Here is a 20,362-nt window from a genome sequence, read left to right on the forward strand (position 1 = left end):
GCGATGGCTCTCCGTCAGCGAAGGCTTAATGGTTCCTCCCCTCCCCCCCCCGCTTCCAGGACGAATGGTACAGCCGGAGAAAGAGCGACACTCGAACTCCCGTGAGGAGGAGGAGCCTCCGACTCCCCTTAACACCTTCCGCGCCAGCTGCGGCTCTCCCTCTCTTACAACACCCCTTCACATTTCAAGCGGTATCTCCTACCACTTTAAAGAGCGGCGACTTATCCCCCCCCCAAGGAATCCTGGGAACTGTATTTTGTTAAGGGTGCTGAGAACCGTTAGACTCCCACGGCACACCAGGCAACATCTCGCGGCACACTAGTGTGCCGCGGAACACCGGTTGGGAAACACTGCCCTAGACTGACTAGCCACAGTTGGAAACAGCTTACTAGATTAGAAGAACCTTATCAAGTAGAATTTTTAAAATATTAAAATCATAGCTCTTGGGTTGCAGAAAATAATTTAGCATTGAAATGTGTCCTCAGTAAATGCTAATATTGGATAGTTTTCTGATGCTCACAGAATGCTGGATGCTGGAATATAGAAAGTATCAAACAACTGTTTTTAACACCCAGTTGTATCTGATACCTGACAGTTCATATTAGACAGTATACCATAGATGTCATGCAGTGACATTTAGCATTTAATTGTGCCAAAAGCAGAAATGCAATCTTATGTGATGTCAGTTTTCAAACTTTCTATCATTACTTCCCCAATGGCTGTTAAATATTTCCCCATCTGTCTGCCACAGAACCCTGTACATTGTGGATGATTGTGTTGCTCCTTGTTTAGCAAGGGGGGCTTGGGAATAAATCCACAAGGGCTTGGGCAGCATTCACTTGGTAGAATCATAGAATTGTAGAGTTAGAAGAGTTTCTGAAGGTCATCTAGCCCAAACCCCTGCAATGCAGGAATCTCAATTAAAGCATCCATGGCAGGTGGCCATCCAACCTCTGCTTATAAACCTCCAAGGAAGGAAAATCCATTGCCATCCAAGGGATTCCATATCACTGTTGAACAGCTCTTACTGTCAGAAAGTTCTTTCTTCAGTTTGGTCAGAATCTCTTTCCTTGTAACTTGAACTATTAGTTCAGGCCCTACCCTTCGGAGCAGGAGAAAACAACCTTACTCCATCTTCTATGTGACAGCCCTTAAGATATTTAAAGATGGCAATCATACCTTCACTCACTCTCCTTTTTTACAGGCTAAAAATACCCAGTTACCTCAATTGTTCATCTTAAGGCCTGGTTTCTAGACCCTTGATTATCTTGGTCACTTTCTTCTGCACACATTCTAGCCTTTTAAAATAAAAATTAGCCTTCTTAAAGTACAGAGTGCATGTTCAACTGCACTCAGTTTTCCCTTGTCTCTGCATCATGAAACCCAAAAGGACATGATGATATCTTTCCAAATACTTCCAGTACTTCTACTTCATCTATCACTTCCTCCCTGATTTGCTTGCTTGCTTGTTTGTTTGTTTCAGGAAAGGGCCACTTCTTTCATCTTATGCAGATAGGATGATGTTATGATAGCAATGCCCCTGCCAGTCATTCTGTACAAGATTTCAAATTGGCTTAAAACTTCAGTTTAGCTTACTAGTGAACTTGGTTTAAAGTCTTTATGATATATTACATTGTTTAACTACTGCAATTTGAGGACAAAATATCACTCTGAGTAAGCCCCTCTGAAAAGGGGCAACCCATCAAAATACAGAATACTGAAAAGGTCAGCTGGAAATGGCATAGGATTATATTTCATAAAATATAGGCGTTGCATTTCAGAAACCTTATTTGTGTGACAAAAATTGTGACAAGAACACAGGTTGGCATAAAATCAATATACTCAGTCAAGGCCTGTAATAAATAATAGAAATGAAGAAAGGCATAAATTTAGCCGGTTTTCATTACAAGTTAAAGTCAGTCTAATTTCCTAGGTGAGTTCTAGGAATGGCATAATTTCCAAAGAAAAATCAGACCCAGAATATTTCTCTCCCCCACCCCTCGTAAGGTGCTAATACAAGCTTCAAAAAGAAAAATATGTTTACTGCTTTCATATACACAAGGGGTGATGCTGTTAGGCAGTTATCAGTGTCTGGAGAGTAGATATGGAAGGACCATTAGCTCAGGAAAAAGGAAAAACTCAAACTCACAAACTATAAAATGCTACCAGGGTAAATGTACTGATCTGTGGTCAAATTTCAACTATTGTAAAACTCCTAGTGCATTCTTATATGGGAAAAGTGAGAACAACCAGTACCTGAAAGAGATTAGAGCATACATCCCCAAGTGTTTTGGGTCTGGGGGCACATTTGAAAATCAAAGAAGCACCATAAAATAATGATTTTGCAGAACATGACACTCAGAAACTTAACCCCACCGCACCAAATAATAAAAAGCAGACAAAATACACTCATACACACCAAAAAGAAGCAGGTAACACACCCAAAATAAAAGAAAATGAAGCAGCAACACACACACACACATGTAAAACACACCCAAAACCATCATAGCAAAAAGTGGGCAAAGTACCCACCAAAAATCTTAAACCAATCAATCTCTCCCAAAGTGGCCAAAGAAAAAAACAACCCATGCACACCTAATATACAGTACAAACAGAAGAAGGCAAAACACGCATGGCACACAAACCAAAACTCCCAGAACCTTTCTCCCTCTGCAAAAAAAAAAAAGCCAGGAAATATAGCTGCTGCCCCCCGACACTCTCCTGCTCTCCAAGTGTTGCAGTTCCCCTTTACTATTCCATTCTAAGTTAAGAGTGGGAGACAGCAAGCCAACTCACTGGCCTCCTGCCTTAAGAGCAGAAAAATAGCCTTCTTAGACCGGACCAAAGGCCCATCTAGTACAGCATCCTTTTCTCACAACAGCCAATTAGATGCCTAATAAAAGCTTCCTTCCTTTTCTTTCTTATAAAGAACACATCTGGGCCTCATCCTCAGGAAAGGGAAGGAACAGGGCAAGGTGGCTACAGGCCTCCCCTCACTTGCTAGTTAACCCAGCGCCATCCAAGTTTTTTTTTAGGTTTTTTTTCCAAGCCCCCAAACTTCAATTTTATTTTTAAACTAAATCTAGGAGGGGCAGAAAACATCGGCAAGTAACAACGGTTATGTCGGGGGGGGGGTTAGTAGAACATGCATGGGTGCTGCATTTGGCGAGGGAGTCCAGGATGCATTCTACCAGGTGAAAAGGTAACCAGGCTCCGTTAAAGAAAAGTTTGCTTTGTCTGCAGCCATAGGGATGCTCAGTTTTTAGTGAAGTGCAGCCAGCAGTCTGAATGCTTTGTGCTCCCCTCTGACATTAATTCAGGCAGTGCTGTGTTTGAGCACGCATGCTTGCTTGGGAGCCTGCCAAAAAGCTCAGAGCTTTATCATTATTGTGTCAGGCCCTGATTGATCCAGCTAAGTGCCAATTACCTATCCAGCCAATCATAGTTAAGGTGAGTCAGGACTGGCTGCAATCTACCTTCTCACCATCTTCCCACATCTGTCTGTCTGTCCCTTTTGCTGCCATGATGCTTGTCATATGTAACGGGGGGGGGGTAGGTAATTTGTTGTTTTGATGGCTTGTTGTTGTTGTTGCTGCTGCTGCTGTGTGTGTGTGTGTGTGTGTGTGTGTGTGTGTGTATTTCTGCCAACTTTCAAGGGTGTGTACAGCGCATGAAGACATGATGGGGCTTTGGGTTTGTCTGGTGGGCTAATCTGGGGTTTCAGCTGGCATTCAGAATATGAGTTGAGGCAAGATCACTGAAGGTTTTAACATAAACAGTGGGGCCTCATGTAGCCTTTGATATATCAATATCATTACACTTTAATTTGTTTTTCAATTGCTTACTTATGTCGACTTCCAAGTGTGCATATTATAAACAGCTTAGATACCACGGTCTAGCTCAGCCTCATTTATCCCTTGATGTTTGGCACAGGTGGGGAACCTGTGGCCTTCAATATGCTGTTGGGTCCCAGTGCTCATCAACCCTACCAAGCATAGCCAGGAGTCAGGGGTGAGGACAGCTGTGCTCCAACAACACCTGGAGGCCCACAGATCCCCTGTTCTTGATGGTTGACATACAGAGAGATATGTTCTCTTCTGGTCCTACACACTGATTGGTTTAAATTCATATCCATAGGAGCCCAGGGCAGCTTGCAATCTGAGAACCATCCCTCCTTCTTCTCGTCTGAGAATAAGAATAAAGAGGTGCATGTGACACGAACCTGAGTTACAGTGTTTTATCATCAGACTGTGATTAATTGATCTCTTCCGTGGCTGGCACCAAACATTTTGCAGGGAAAGAACACAATGGGGCACTCCCTATTTCACATGCAGAATCCAATCAGTCTGGTTGTTGGATAGTATTTCAGCGCCAGCAACAGAATAACATCCTGCACAATACCTGATGAGTCTAGCTTAAGAGTGGTTTCCACTGCCTTATCCACCAGCATCCATACCCTGAGGCAGTTACCTCACTCTGCCTAATCGATGAATCGGCCCTGAATTTCCTTTCAATATTCTTATGAAAGAAAAAAGAGTCGTTATACAAGGAAAGTACCAGGCTAAACACATAAAAATTAGTTCATTTTCCTGATTAAACTGACTTTCAGAATTTGCTACCACGAGATGTGCTGATGACTGGTGATAATATACATTGTTGGAGCCAAAAAAGAGACAGTATGCTGCTCATGGTCTGCAGAAGGCATGAGAAGACAAGAGCCTTTCTGGATCTGCCTAGATTCCTGTTTCCCACTGTGGCCAACGCAGTATCCCTGGGAAGCCCACAAGCAGGATAAGGCTCAGTATAATTGTAAACAGAATGCTGGACTTGATAGACCTTACTTAATTTGACCCAGCGACAGAATTCTAACGTTGCTAATATTTCTAGTGTAACTATCAGAGGTTACTTATGGACCAGTTCTTCTAATCTATTGTGCAAAACTGCAAAGTGTTCCACTAACTCCAATTCACATCTGCAAAACACATTTTTCAGGGACAAGGTGTTCCTGTAAACAATTAGAGCTTCAACTTGCAAGAAAATGAGGCCACTTAAATCTTAGTAGTGGTAGATTCAGTTTCCTTCAAGCATATTTTATGCGTACAAGATGTGTGTGCCTTAAAAATGTATACAATGAATAATAGGCATCATAGAAATGCCTTTCCTTAATTATGCAATCTTGAATTTATATCAAGACTTTGGCAGAAGTATTGCCCTCTTGCTCCCCCTACTGGATCAATATGATATGTTTTCTATAATTAATGTTTACAATGCTACAAATTATACATTTAATCCAATCATTTTCAGTGTTTTAGATAAGTTTATTTAAAGTTAGAATGTAATTTGCCAGGCAGAACAGCATTTAACCAATATGTGTGGACATAATTAACTTGCTACCGCAAGATGTTGGAGCTGAAGAGACTTGGGGCACAGGTAGTCTTTTCACCAATCGTGGCCCAATAAGAGAGAGGAAAATACTTGAGGTAAACCTCTGTCTGCACAGGTGGTGTTTTCAGGAAGGATTTGGCTTCTTGGATCATGGTCTCCACTTCTTTGAGGTGGGACTTCTAACGAGAGATGGGCTGCACCTCACAGCAATTGGCAAGAATGTGTTTGCCAAGAGTCTTGAGAATCTGATCAGGAGAGCTTTAAACTAGATCTTGAAGGGGAGGAAGAAAACAATACGAACGACAAAAGAGCACCTGACATGGGGATAATAGCTTCATTGATGCATAGAAAACTGAGGTGGTGCTCCAGAAACCAACCAAAGGGCAAGAAACTACAGTAAACAAGCAGCTGCAGGGAACAACTCATGGTTTCAGTTGTCTCTACACAAATGCACAGAATATGGGAAACAAACAAGATGAACTGGAGCTTTTAATACAGGATAGCAAATATGACCTGGTAGGCTTTACTGAAACCTGGTGGGATGAGACTCATGACTGGAATGTAGGAATTGAGGGGTATAACCTGTTCAACAGGAACAGGCCAAACAGGATGGGAGGAGGAGTAGCATTATATATAAAAGATGTGTACACTTGTGAACAAATCCATGACCCAGAGCATGAAAAGCAGATTGAGAGCATATGGGCAAAAATTGTAGGAGAGAAACAACAGTGACCTAACTGTGGGTGTCTGCTACAGACCGCCAAGCCAGACTGAAGACATGGATGATGCCTTACTAGAGCAGATTACCAAACATTCAAAAAGGAGAGAAATAGTAATCATGGGGGGTTTCAACTTCCCGAATATCTGTCAGGACTCAAACTCTGCCAGGAGTGTAAGGTCTGACAAATTTCTCCATAGCATCGCTGACAATTCTGTTTTCCAGAAGGTGGAAGAACCAACAAGTGGATCATCTATCTTGGACCTGGTCCTCACCAGTAGGAAGGAGCTGTTTGATGAAGTGGAAGTGCTTGGAAACTTGGGAGAGAGTTTCTCCTGGGTTTCAGGATACAGAGGCAAGGGAAAACTGAGTGTAGCTGGACACACACTCTGGCCAATTTTGAAAAGCTGAAGGAGCTACTGGGTGTGATCCTGTGGTTAGAAATACTCAATGAGAAGGGAGTCCAAGAATGATGGGACTTTCTAATAGGAGAAATGTTGAAGGCACAAATGCGGACAATACCAACAAGAAGGAAAAGTGGGAGGCATCTAAGGAAACACCGGGTGTACTAGATAACCCTTGGGTCCCTCCCAACTCTATGACTGTTTGTGGCAATGAGCTTTAAAAGGAGATTGGGTAAATTCACAGACAATTAGGGCTACTAGTGATAGCAATCTGCAGCCTCCAGTTTCAGAAACAATATGCTATTGAATATAATATATTGGAAGCAACAACCTAAGGCAGCTATTGGGAGAGTGCTGTTGTGCTCATGCCCTGCTTTTGTGTTTCCCCATGGTATCTGTTTGGCCACTGTGAGAATAGGATGTTGGACTTGATGGGCTTTTGGTCTGTCCTGCTTATAGGCTCTCAGAGTCCTCTAGTTTGTCACTATTGTAAACAGCATCCTGGGCTAGATGGGACTTTTGCAAAAGAGGACATATTGGAGTATCGTGCCCAGTGAGTTAGGCTGCTTTTATACCCACTGCCCCCAAAGTGGCCCTTAAAATATTTCACTGGGCTAGATCATTGGTTTGAACTTACATTCTTAACAAAACATTTAGGCTTTTACCCATGAGCTGCAGAATATTTTTTTAAATATCTATTTATTATACAGTGTGCATTGAATAATAGTGTTCCAGAGTGAGATGGTTTAACATATATCTCTGCCATTTATCCCAGGCTTTCACTGTGTTCACACAACCAGGAAGACACAAATAGTTTGAAAGTAGTTTAGGATAATGTCATAGTACAGCACAGCTGATCAAAGGTTTGTTAACTGTCCCACAAGACACATGCTTGGGTGACTGTCTTAACCACCTTGAGTAACTTGTATAAAAGCAAGGTAGAGGAGGAGGAGGGGAAACAACAAAAACCTATGAAGGTCACCTAATCTTGATGGTGCATTTAAAAATATGAAATGCTCTTTCTAATCTACTTTAGTCACAGAAGGAACAAATTCCAGTAGGTAGATTTAATACAGATTTATTCATCCCTGAAATAAGGAGCCTGCGAAGCCACAGAATAATTTCCCAATACCCAATGCAGAGACTATGCTACCTATTCATAAAAAAGGGATTTATCAAACTGTGTTTTTATAATGCTGGTATCTAAGGAGGTTCTCATTTAGTCTCTCCACAGCTCTAAATCAAGAGAATTGTCTTAAAGATATATGGGGACTTAGGAGCCTATGCTCTTGCCACAACATATGAGAATTACTCTTATCGTTCACAGTAGTCTCTCTACTACTGATAAGGAATTCGTTTCAGGTGTTACAGCCAAAAAGCTACCCACAGATTAAGAACATTACCAGACTTTTAAACACAGGGTTCCAGGTACTGTGTCGTTTTGTAACTGGGAAATGGTGTATATTCATTAAGATTCCTGATTGAATGAGTTCATGCTACTCATAGGGCCAGTTCACACTCAGTCCGGCTTATGAATATGGCAAGGCTCAGGAAGGACAGATGGGCATGTGCTCCCTTTTCCCACTACAAGTATAACTTCCAGTGAGAACTAATGAATCATTTCATATGTAAAGATTCCAGTAGCAAGATTCATCAGTCACCATGTCATTAATTCAGAATACTGTAATACAAGAAGGCACAGGAGCCCAAGGCTTGTTGTCTGTATTCTACCACATGGACCACCTACTTTATATACTTGGACTTATAAACTGGTCAAGAGAACACAGCAGAACAACCTCTGCATGTGAACAGCTAACCTGTTTTATTGTGCAAATATTCTTTGATTGATTATGCTTGTTCCCCCTCTGCAAAGTCTGTAGGCCTTAAGGCACATTAAAGAATACCCTTATTAATGAATGGGATATGCAAAATCTACTTGTGGTTTGAAGTGAACCCCAGGATACAGGCAAGACAGGAAAGAGCATAGACAAAGAAAGTGGTGGTGGTCACATTTGCCATTACTGCTACATTACCCATAGATGTGAGAATCTGGAGAGAGAGTCTCCAAGTTCAACCAGCTACGGGAGACAGGCAGAGCAAAGCCTAGCCAAAGCCTACCAAGGAATCCAGCAGCCTCCTAATCCTGCAAGGAATCCAGCAGACTCTTCCATGCCCCAAATGTTCTTGCTCAGAAGAGCAGTTGATGGAACAACTATCTTATGGCTCTCTGCTAGCCCTGATCAGACACTTTGCTGCACAACCCTTTCTGTTTGTTCTTATTTTGGACCTCTGGGGCATGTAACAGTACATTACCCTGGTGCATTTGTTGCTCCTCTTTTCCATGTTAAAACCTAGCAGAGGCTTGGGAAAAGTCAGTGTCAACCTTGCAAGGTCTGTGACAATGGCAATTTTATTGGGCTGGGCTGGCAACTAATGGAGGTGAAACGCATAGCTTCTTCTTAGCTTCATTATTCCTGAATAATGCGTATTTCTCATCCCTGTGGAGCTAAAATTCAAACATTCCAATCCATTTAATGCTACAAGTCGCACATTTAGCAAAGCCTTTAAAGCTATTCCATAAAATGAGACTGCTCCTTTGTTTAGCATCAGGAATATTCCCCCCAGTCTGTATATTTTTTGTCAAATAAGTATGTGCAAGCATTAGGAACATGCTCAAGCCTTTATTGAATCTATACTGAACCTGTGGGAAGCAGTAAAGGATACAGTTAAACATTAGGGATCTCAGACTGCCACAAATGTACTGTCACTCTCCTGCAGTGAGAAATATTACCAAATAGGGAGAATCCTGCAGTGAATTAAATAAAAATGTTATTTGGAATACCATTTCACAATAAATAGATGCAACATTTTGCTTTCATCAAGGTACAAATTACTTAATTTAAGGAAGTCAGTATGTTGTTATGGTTTAATTGTTGCTTTGGTGAAGGAAATCAGCACAGAAAATGAAAAAATGTAACATTTACATGTTCATAGTTGGAAAGTAGATCTATCAGGCATGCCACAATAATTGTATTGTCATTGAAAAATGCTCAGCAAATCCCTAGCTGATAGACAAAACATCCATTTAATAAAACAGACTGACCACAAAGCATTACTGTAAATTCCATATCATTTTCAATAATATCTCTGCTTTTACTCTCTGTCTATGATCATTATCTGTAACCATAAATCACTGTTAACCTTTAAAAAGCTCCAATCAATGTACATATTTCTTACCTCTCCATACCACTTTTGCTTGGTCAACAGCAATTTAAACAACCCAAGTATATTAATTTAAAAAAGCTGCTAAGAACTGATATATGCTCATGTAACATCTTGAAATGTAATAGAACAATAATAGGCTGTGCCATCAAAGGTTTTGCACTATTTGTGATCTACAAATGTCAATAAATGGTTTATTTAGTTTAGGCGAGTGCAGTGTATTGAATAATGGAATATATGGCAATAAGGTTCAAGACAAACTGAAAAATATATATTATTTTATTAGAGAGACAAAGGGAAATGCATATGTGTTATAATGCACTTCTCAGTTCACATTTAGGGTAACACCAGTACAAGCATTTTTACTAAATGTGTATATTATCAGACCTATTTTAAGGAGCAAATGCTGACTTGACCCCTCTCCCATATCAGTGCCCTGAGATCAGAAGCACTTGGGGGCCCACTAGGGGGCGCATTGGAAGATGGCCGACAATACCATCTCTCCGACCCACACGGGGTAATTAAGAGGCTGTTATGGGAGTAGGCAGCCTCCCTTGTTGCCGCAAGGAAATGGGGAACACTGCCCTTGCCTGCTGTGCCCATAAATCACCCCCTAATTCAAAAGAAGGGGGTGAGGGCCCTAGGCAGAATGCCCCCGTGTGGACCTCGGCTCTCCTGGACGCTGTCTCTGATCGCGCACTAGCTGCAGCAATTTGGAATAATTAATTACAAAATAAGCAAATGCACATATTTCAAGTGAAGAAAGGGAATGAAGTCTGCTAATTTAAGTGACCTCTGTGAAAGAAGACGACAGGTTGGAGAAACAGGAATATTTTACGATGAAGATACACCAAAGGCTGGGTATGTTGACAACGGGACTGAATGGGGGGGGGCGGACCTTTTTTACTTTCCTTCTATGTGATTTACAAGTACCCCTCCTCATTAGAATCGTCGGTTGAACTAACCCAAGCAGGATGATTAAGATCTGTGTGGAGATAAACTTTAACCAAAAGTATGCTTTATGGAGCAATAAGAGCTTTTGGGAATGGCGCAGCAATTAATTTGGAGTCGCCATCTTGCCAAAGGATTTATAGCCGGGAGGAAGAACGGACTTGTTTTCAGACTGCATTCCTGGTGAATCTCCTCAGAGGTTTTGAGAAAGGAGGCAGATTGGTGAAGATTAATGACGCTAAGACTGTTTTGATGTATGGAAGTGATGTTATATGGAAAATGTCTGGATATGGCTACTGGATAAAAAAAATAATATCCACGCAGGATTACAAAATGTTCTAACCAGCTTGTGGAGACTATCAGAGGTCACAAAGAGAAAGGAAAAATATATGAAAATAACAACAAGAGAAGTGGAAAAACAATAAGAAAGGACTGGATAGTACTGTGAACATCATAAGGTTAGATTTGTGGACATTAAAACAGCAGTAAGAAGCAAGAAGTTGATTGGATCCCCTTCGGAACTTGAAACATGGGTACCCCCAACAAAAATTTAAAATTCGGCTGTGTAATTTGGAATTTTTGTAATTTGGTTTGATTTGATGTGATTGGTCGGTTAATAAAAAATTATTCTCAAACGAGATCAGAAGCACTTTACTCTGAGAAAGGAACCCTGACCACATCCGTCCACTCAGGCATCTTGGTATCTGTGAGTCAGTAACTCGGACAGGAATCGGGTGGTTTGATCTCATCCTTGCATAATGGACTCAGTTGAGAGGTAGGTCTGAGGATACCTTCTATCATCTCCGAAAGCTTCTCCAAAGTGTTCATCAAAATTGTCAATTTGCTGTTCTTTCTCCCTTCACTGCATCTGGATAACAAGGCACCTATTCTAAGGCTGCAATCCTAACCCCACATACCTGTGACTTCTGAGTACCCCAACTTAGAATTGCATTGTACTGTATTTTTTATTATTATTATTATTATTATTATTATTATTATTATTATTATTATTATTATTATTATTTACCCACCCTTTACTCTAAAGTCGTCCCAGGGACATTGCAACACAATATTAAAAACAGTTTAATACAACTTACATTATAGTAATAAGGTGGGTCCTAAAAATACCCACTTGTCACTTAATCATGTCATTGTGACATTGGTGAAAACTCCCTACAGGACCCAGACCATTTTCAACGCAAAGAAGAATACAAATATTCAGTAGTTGTCCAAAGTTGCTGAGCTTTTTAAGGGCAGACACTGATTTCAGGGATACTTCTGGTAGTCCAAAAAATCACAACTGAACAGCAACCACCCACCATATCAGTAGAGGAGTAGAAAGTCCAATTATGTAGAAAAGCCAAGTCCATTCATGTGATGCTAATAAATAAACTCTCTAGGACAGCCTTCCCCAACATGGTGCTTCCAAATTTTGTTGGGATTTCAGCTCCCATAAGCCCTAGCTGAGGCAAGGGTTAAGAATGATTGGAGTGGCAGCAACTGGCACCAGCTTGGAGAAAGCTACTCTCGGGAGTGCTTCACAGTGGCAAAACAATAAAGGCCGTACTTCAGGTACTGCACAATCTTATCACCTGGTTCACAGAACCTGAAGCATAGGAACCCAGAGACAGAGAAATTAACTCCATCTGCCATATGGAGTGATAGAAAGTGACCTTATTATGGTGACCATAACACGTGCACTAGCCTGCAGTGCCAGAGTTTAAAGAAAAATTTCACCATCTGGATTCTACTGCAATGGGAAGAGATGGAAAATAAAGACCTTTAAAAAAAAATATTTACAGGCATAAAAGAATATTGATCACAAAGACAAACCTGCCTAGTCAATGAAAATGAATTGCAGTTTCAGACCAAAAACTGGACCTACCTGCACAATGATTTCAAAAAACCACCAATATAGTATGGCAGGTTTCTTCAAAAGAAACCTGCATGTAAGTTGCAGACTTACATAATGTCATGTAATGTTATAGTTTATTTCTATGTTGTCTTTCAGCTGAAAGAAAAGGCCTAGTGTGGCCCTTCAAAACAATATTCCTGCATAAAAAATGATGGATAGATAGACAGCTCTATGGAGTGTTTTATCAACCCTCTGCCAGGCTCAGCAGGGTAGCCAGTAAAATCTCACTCATTCTGACAAGAAATGCATCATTAAAATATGTGTAGATATATACAGATGGTGAAGAAACTGGGTTAAAAATGACCAGCCTAATAGCATCATATATCAATGTATGATGGAAACCCTTAAAAATATTTATGGACTCTAAAATCCCCTATTATGCGAGTAGTTCCACTATGTGTTCTGGATATATTTTAAATAGTGTTCCTTCCACAGAATCCTTCTATGATTAATCCAGGCAGATTTGTATTAAAACGCCCAGCTCCTTCTATATTTTCATTATCTTTTCTGGAAAATGAAAAAGGATGATATATATTTATATATGAGAGAAAGGTTCTCATATATATAAAGCTAGTGGAACCTGCAACAAAATGTTGCAATATTGACTGTTCCTGTTCCCTGTTCAGGACAGTTAGTTAAGCTCTTCACCACATTTCTCCCATTTCATTCTCTGTCCCACCCAGTTTTTTGTGTTTTTCCTCAGTTGTCAGCCAGCTGGCTATGGCCACTTGAGCATGCTCCATCCTCTTGGGGTTATGCTTTTTTGGGTTTTTGCACTTCTCCAAACTTTAGGGTTTCTCCAAGCCTGCTGATACTTCTCACATGTGCATGGGTTCTGCCATTTTGACAATGGTGTTCAATGGTGCTGAACAGAGAAAATGGCATGTGTTTTGTATATTTCCTTTAAAAAAGCTCAGGTTTTTTTTGGGGGGGGGGGTATCCTGGTTTTTACTTTTTGAAATATAGCAACCCTATGCTAGTCCCACTGAGGTTAATGGAATGGGCATCAGTTGTATTGCTGTTGACATCTGTCTGTCTCGGGAGACAATGAAAGAGCCCCCCTTCGGGGGTGAAGCCAAACCATTGATAGGTTGCGGCACCTGCTGTGGCTGTAGAGACCAATACAGAAGAGACATGTTTTGTTGCAGCTGGGGCAGATGACGTTTCCTCTTTCTGCGCTCCTCCTAGTGGTCATCCCTCCTCTGATCACTGCTGTGGCTACCCAACCTAACTGTCTGCAGATGATGCCGTCATCTGCAAGGAATTCCCACACAGCGGGATTAATGTTGCCAACCTTCATGCCATGTTTGCAGACATCTTTGTAATGCAGAGTTGGTCTGCTAATGGGCCTAGTGTCTGAAGTCATCTTTCCATAGAGCACATCCTTGAGGACCCTGCCATCTTCCATTCTGTGGACATGACCAAGCCAGTGTAGATGTTGCTGAGACAGGAGAGCGAACTTGCTGAGACTTCCATATCAATATGGTTTCCCTAAGAGATTATTCTGAAGGTCCATGGCACTGAATATCATATAAAGATATGAAGACAGATGGAATATTAAGACAGAAGTAGCAGCTTCACTATTTGCATAACAGATATGTCAAATGCTGTTTCAGCCAAGGAGGTCACAGTGTAATATGTTTCTCAACTTAATGTGGGTTTTTAGTTCTTCATAATGCTCATGCCCAACATATTGGCAAGCATGGCCAGTATTCAATATGGAAACAAAACTGTTGCTAGAAGCTTGTCCCCTGTGCAAAACTGCTCGGGGAGCTCAGAAAAAGAGGCAGTCCATAGCCTGTTTCTGCAGTCCATTTCTTTGGAGCTTGACACTGGCAAGAGAGTGCTATATGTGAATTAAACATGGTGCAATTGATTCCAGCCCAGCTTCACACCGCTACAAATGTTATGTCTGTCTTCAATGTCAGTTGATTGACAATAGGACAACTTGAAGAGGGAAATGTAGCATTAAGAAATGTTACAGTGCCTTTCTCATCCAATATTAATTCAGTGTTTTGTGATAATTACTTCAATGCCCATGATTATATCAAGATCTTTGTGCCTTACAAACATGCCAGGAGGATGTCAGTTAGAACAAGGCCACCACCAATTGTACCTTTACCTTGGAAAAGGTTTTTTTTTGTACATAAATAAAAGCTTAATCATTTTATTTTATTTTAATGTTTTAAAATGTGGTATGCAAATTTTTATGAATCTCATTATGTACACATGTTTTCTATAAAAAAGAACATCAAATGAAAAAGGGGTATACAACAGAGAACAAGCAAGCAAGACAAATGGTCTTCAGACTAACATACATTTAGAGTGTAGAAGGGTCTCACTTGAAAGAAAAGAGAAGATTATTTACTTATGCAGAATTAATTGAAGAGTAGGATGATTGATTTTGTTATTGAAAGTGATTATAAACCAGTTTATTTGTAACAACCTAATCACTCAAGAGTGAAAACGTTCCACTGAAGCTATTTAATATTTTTCTCTATTTCTTTTGTTCCAATTTGCGGTCCAGTCAGGAGTGTTAAAGGAATATTTAAAATGATTCTGTAGAATAAAAAGAATTCTGTTTCTTCATTGTGCTTACAGCACTATATTTCAACATGTGATGACAAAATAATAGCAATTGGCAACTTTGCCGCAATACTTTTATCTATCTATCTATCTATCTATCTATCTATCTATCTATCTATCTATCTATCTATCATCTCTCTCTCTGAAGGACCCATATGGATTGATGAAAAAAGGCAGCTGGAAACCAAAGTGCACAGAAGGCCAAGGAAGCACCAAAGCACTTCTAAGGTTTACAGTACGTCCCAATCTGGAGGGTGCGCCCAGATAAAAGTGTATAGATCTTTCACTTAGAAACTGGGCAATTGCCATTTTTGTTTAGTGTACTATTTTGATGTAGCTGGGATATTGCTAGATACTCAAAGGACTTGAGGCACAAGTCCATGACACATATTTCCATATACTAATTCATATGCATAGAAGACTCTAGGCAAATTAAGATGGAGGGCTGCACTGTACCCAACTATCTGACAAGCAAACACACCACTTACTGATGTCTAAGCTAGAAATACAGTGATGGTGTATATACCACAAATACACATACATTTCATACGGAAATGAGAGAGCAGCATCAATCCAATCACAAAAATAAGAGGGAAACATCTAAAAGCTGCTAGAGAAAGTTTTTCCTTACTTCCTTGGCCTATTTACTTTTATTTATAAGAATAAAGCAAGTGGCTATAAATCAGGTTTTGAATTGTTCTATAATTGTGCTTTTCAAAGTAGATAATTAAATTGCTATGCCTTTGCAAAGGTCAATATGTTGGGCTAGCATATATTCATCTCCCTAAGGCATTTGCCCTTATTAGCCATGAATCACTGTTTCATGAACTGAGCCTTTTGGCTTCATCTCACAAAGCCTAAAATTATAAAAATTCATTGAGATCTACTTCTGTTGCTTAACTTTATTACTAATTAACCCTCATATGTCCCTTTATGATGTAACTGAAGCTACCAATGTTATTGCTCCTGTATAATTGGAGAGAGGATATCCCATAGGTTCATCTCATTGCTGTATGTCATTACAGAGTTTCCACAATGAAAATTCTTTCAGATTCACTCAGGGATATTGTCTGCAAATGGGAAAAATATAATATTTGTAACTATGGATATCTTCTCTTTTGGGGATGTATTTTCCCCCACCACTACTGCCACAATAATTGCATCATGGTGTCCATGTCTGAAGGTAATCCATAAACTATATTTAATATAGTTTCTATTGTTTGTGACTTAGGTGGCCTTTTTGGTGCTTTGTAAGACATTAATCATTATTTATAGTCCAGTTATATATGTGGCCAGCATGATGCAAGCTTTTTGGTACAGGTGGCAGCCTGGTTGAGTGGCTTTAGGTTTAGAACAAGAAGGATTCTCTCCTCTCTTCTTCACCCTGCTGTTTCTGTGGTGCAAGATGATGAAAAACAAGGGCAGAGCCAGCCCTGTCCAAGCAAATGAAAATGCCTCCCACTTTTATGATGCAATTGTGCAACAGCTGAATCTGGGCAATGGTCCCCTAGCCACTGCAGCCACCTAGGCATCCAGGAGCAAGGCTGGATCCAGGCACAACCTGTAGGTATTAAATAGCATGGGTGTCAGAATGGCCAGACATTGCCTGGGATGATCCACCAGACAGAGCCATATCTCCTGAAGGACTCTGTAATAGATTGTATTGCAGTCCACTGAGTGGTCCAGCAGAACCAACAGGGATATTTGTTCCCTGTCTAGTTCCTGGCATATGTAAGTGTTGTTGTTGTTGTTAAATTCTTTCAAACGTTCTTTATGGCACATGTAATCCACCAAGGTGACCAAGACAGTTTGAATCCCAAAACTGGGCCTGAACTCAGATTAGAATGGAGCTAAATAATACTACTACTAATTTTATTATTTATACTCTGCCCATCCAGCTAGGTTGCCCCAGTCTCATGCCAGAAAGCCTGGAATTAAGTTGCCAGCAGCCACTCTGCCTCTTTGTATAGAAATAGTAAATTAGAGAGATGCCTGTAGTCTTCCCTAGCAGACTCCTTGCAGTTACGGTGTGGGTTTTTTTCCAAGTGAGCAAAATAAATCATAGAGTTGGAAGGGACACAAGGGTCCTCTATTCCAAACCCCTTGGATGAAGAATTGTAAACTACAAGATTTCACTTCCCAACCAAGATGTGGAATTTCTAAAACTCACACAGTTTTTAGGGAAGGGGAATATCATTCCCAGCATCCAAGGATCATTGAACCCTAAGCCAACCGGTGCCTCTGCTTCCACTCCTGCCATGATAGAAGCTATGGAGAAAAGAACACAACATGTGGGCAAGGTACTGCATCCTGAACAGTGTTCAAGTGCACATTGCCCTCTACACCTAACACCACTAATCTGCAGTCATGTGGTCTATGAGCAGTAATATGCAGCAGTTCGTACAAAATATTTAATAGGAGGAGGCAGTCAAGAATCCTGCAAGTGCAAGTCCTGTTTGGAAAAACTGGTTATTGAAGACACTGGGCATTATGAGGGCAGATGAGATGTACCAGGGCAGAGGGAGGGGCATTTGAAAATAAAGGGAAGATATCTGCATACCTTTGAAGCAGATCAAATATAGTATTCTATGTTAACTAGGACTTCATCAGGGAAGGTGAATGCTGTTTTATTTACCTTTAATGCAATGTGCCTTGCAAAGGAATGAAACAAACAGAATTTGGTACAAAATACTGCTTCTCTATCCTGTTAAGTTGGAACATTTAAGTCCCACACATACCAGCTCTCTGCGTAACAATAGATTAGATATAGATTTTTAGTTTATAAATAGGAATAGCTGCTAAACATGTTTTAAAACTAATTAAAATATCTAGGTGATAAAGCAATTATTAGATCTCATTGATTCTGATGGGAGAAATTTAAGTATTTGCCTAATGCCTTCATTGCAATCAATGGAGCTTAAACATGTCTGAGTTTAGCTGGATTGTGTTCCTATAGTTTAAGGAAAAATCAAATAATAAAGAACTGCTGTAGACTGAAAGTCTGTAGCTATTATAAAATACTCTGAACTTAAGTTTTATCAAAGGTTGTCCTCTACTTGCAAGTGACTTTTGCTCTATAGCAAAAAAATGATTCCCAATGATTTAGCATATTTCAAGCTCATCCAAAATAAACAACAAAATAAGTTTTGATAATAGCTAAACTTGGGCTTCTTAGGATAGCTTCTATATCAACTGAGTTTGTTGCAATAGATCTTGTATTTTTGTTTCCTGAAAAGGGAAAAAGAGCTTTTTTGGGAGGGGAATACTCATGAGATATATTATTGTTGATTCAATTATGAATATTAGCAGCCAAATGTTAAGCATGTTCACTTATAAGTAGATTCCACCATGTTAAATTGGTATCCAGCATAAAACTACTCTCTAGAATGTGAAAAAGTCACATTTTACAAAGTTTTATTTGATGACTTTCTCAGTGTCCTTCCTATTGTTGTCTTGGAAACATTCTGAGATAACAAGATATTGTTCCAAATCCATATCTCTTTTTGGATTACCCACATGTCTGTCTTCCACTCAGGTGCCTAGTAGCTTTCATTTTAATGACTTTCTGAGGTCTCCCTAGGGTACAGAAATGGACTTTTCTTGTCGTAGTATTCAAAGATCTAGAGAATTCCCCTTGTGCAGTTGCTCTTAGTGTGTGTACAAGCATCAGGAGGGGATGTCAAGGCAAACTTTCAACAGAACATCATCAATGCTGACCCTGCTGCTACTGGCACACTGTGCAAGCTAATTTTGGGTACACTTCAACAGAAAAGATTCTCACACATTCTAATAATATTGTGGACCATTCGTTTTATTATATCTTTTGTTTGTTTGTTTGTTTTATTTTAAAATGTAGGCCCCGCCTTTCCTCTTCTTGACTAATGCCTACGATGGGTCAGCATTAACGATTAAAAGCAAAAGAACAATAAAAACTGTATAAAACCACAAAATAACAGTAAATTAAACACGGAGAAGACAAAGCCCAGCAGAGTGAGTTCAAACAGCAGGCAGACAGAAGCCAGATTGCCAAATATGTTTTCAGAAGGGATCAGAACATCATTAGGGATGCAGCCACATTGATCTCCTAGGGTACTACACTAAAAATAACCTTTCATCTGTTCCCCACTAAACGCAACTCTGATGAAGGATGGCTGTACAGGAGGGCATCCCCAGCTAACCAGAGTAGACATGCATTGTTACATAGGAAGAAAAATACAATTAGATATCAAGATTCTACACTAGTTTTCTGATGCAAATACCTGGTTCCGGTCAGAATTTTTGCCACTGCATTTTGTACTGGCTGAATATTACAGTAATTCAGTCTTGATATCAGGCTTAGAGGACTGTGACCAGGTCTGCCTCTATTTATTAAATTTAATACTCAATAGACAACTTTATCTTATCAAACTGAAAGCAGCAGATTGGCTCCAGTGGGATAGCTGTGCAGCCTCCAGCTGCCCACTCCAGCCCCAACCAGGCAAGCTGCAGCAATGCTGGGGTTAGGAATGTATGTTTGCGGTTCCACCCCACTACTCTGGCTGTTCCTAGAATCCAGGGTGTGTTTTTAATCAAAGTGTACCTTTATCAGGCAGGATGAGTCAAGGAATGAACAGTTAGATGTCATAGTCCAAGAATTTGATCCATATCCTTTGGCTGTACAAAACCTAAAACATATCTATGACAATAGAGTAAGTAGCTGCCAGAAGCACAAGCTATAGTCATGTTTGAAGCAGGCCAATTAATTGTATCAAAAAATGGGAATGGCACACCAGCAGTTTCTAAATGGTCTCTAGAGTTTTAATGCTTAGGAATCTTAGAATGGTATGTCCTTCCCTATTCTTATAGCACACTTTCATGCAAGAAGGCATCATAAGAAAAGGAAAAACAAAACCGATAGTGAGAATTGGTCCTTAGTGGTGCAGTAGACATCCTGCTGTGTTAACCACAACAGATAAAACATTTTATGTGGCCTTCCTAGATAGGCAAATTATTATGTATATGCGGTGAGGACAAGAATGTTCAATGGCTCAGCAGACCAAATGTGAATCTTAAAATTGCAGCTTAGACTTCAAAATAAGGACGAAAGTCATGGAAACATTTTCCCCATGCTGAAGTTAGTTTATTATCAATGCAGTGTTGAAATGACAGCAGCAAACAAAGCAAGCACAGCCCCTTATTGCT

The 20,362-nt window shown here is 40.1% G+C and overlaps 1 protein-coding gene across 2 annotated transcripts in view; it reads right to left on the minus strand.

The window, feature by feature from the left end:
* The window catches only part of LOC310704790 (uncharacterized protein), a 251,058-nt gene that overhangs the window by 82,254 nt on the left and 148,442 nt on the right, over positions 1-20,362 (minus strand). Inside the window, exon 6 of one of the 2 annotated variants that reach the window (XM_083498786.1) lies at positions 16,644-16,742. The exons of the other annotated variant lie outside the window; for it this stretch is intronic. The gene's annotated coding sequence lies outside the window, so the exon portion shown is untranslated. The remainder of the gene's footprint in view (positions 1-16,643; positions 16,743-20,362) is intronic. 2 annotated transcript variants of the gene reach the window in all.

The sequence above is a fragment of the Podarcis liolepis genome, assembly GCF_965112155.1.
Source record: "Podarcis liolepis genome assembly, chromosome: 4".
In the NCBI taxonomy this organism is placed as follows: Eukaryota; Metazoa; Chordata; class Lepidosauria; order Squamata; family Lacertidae; genus Podarcis; species Podarcis liolepis.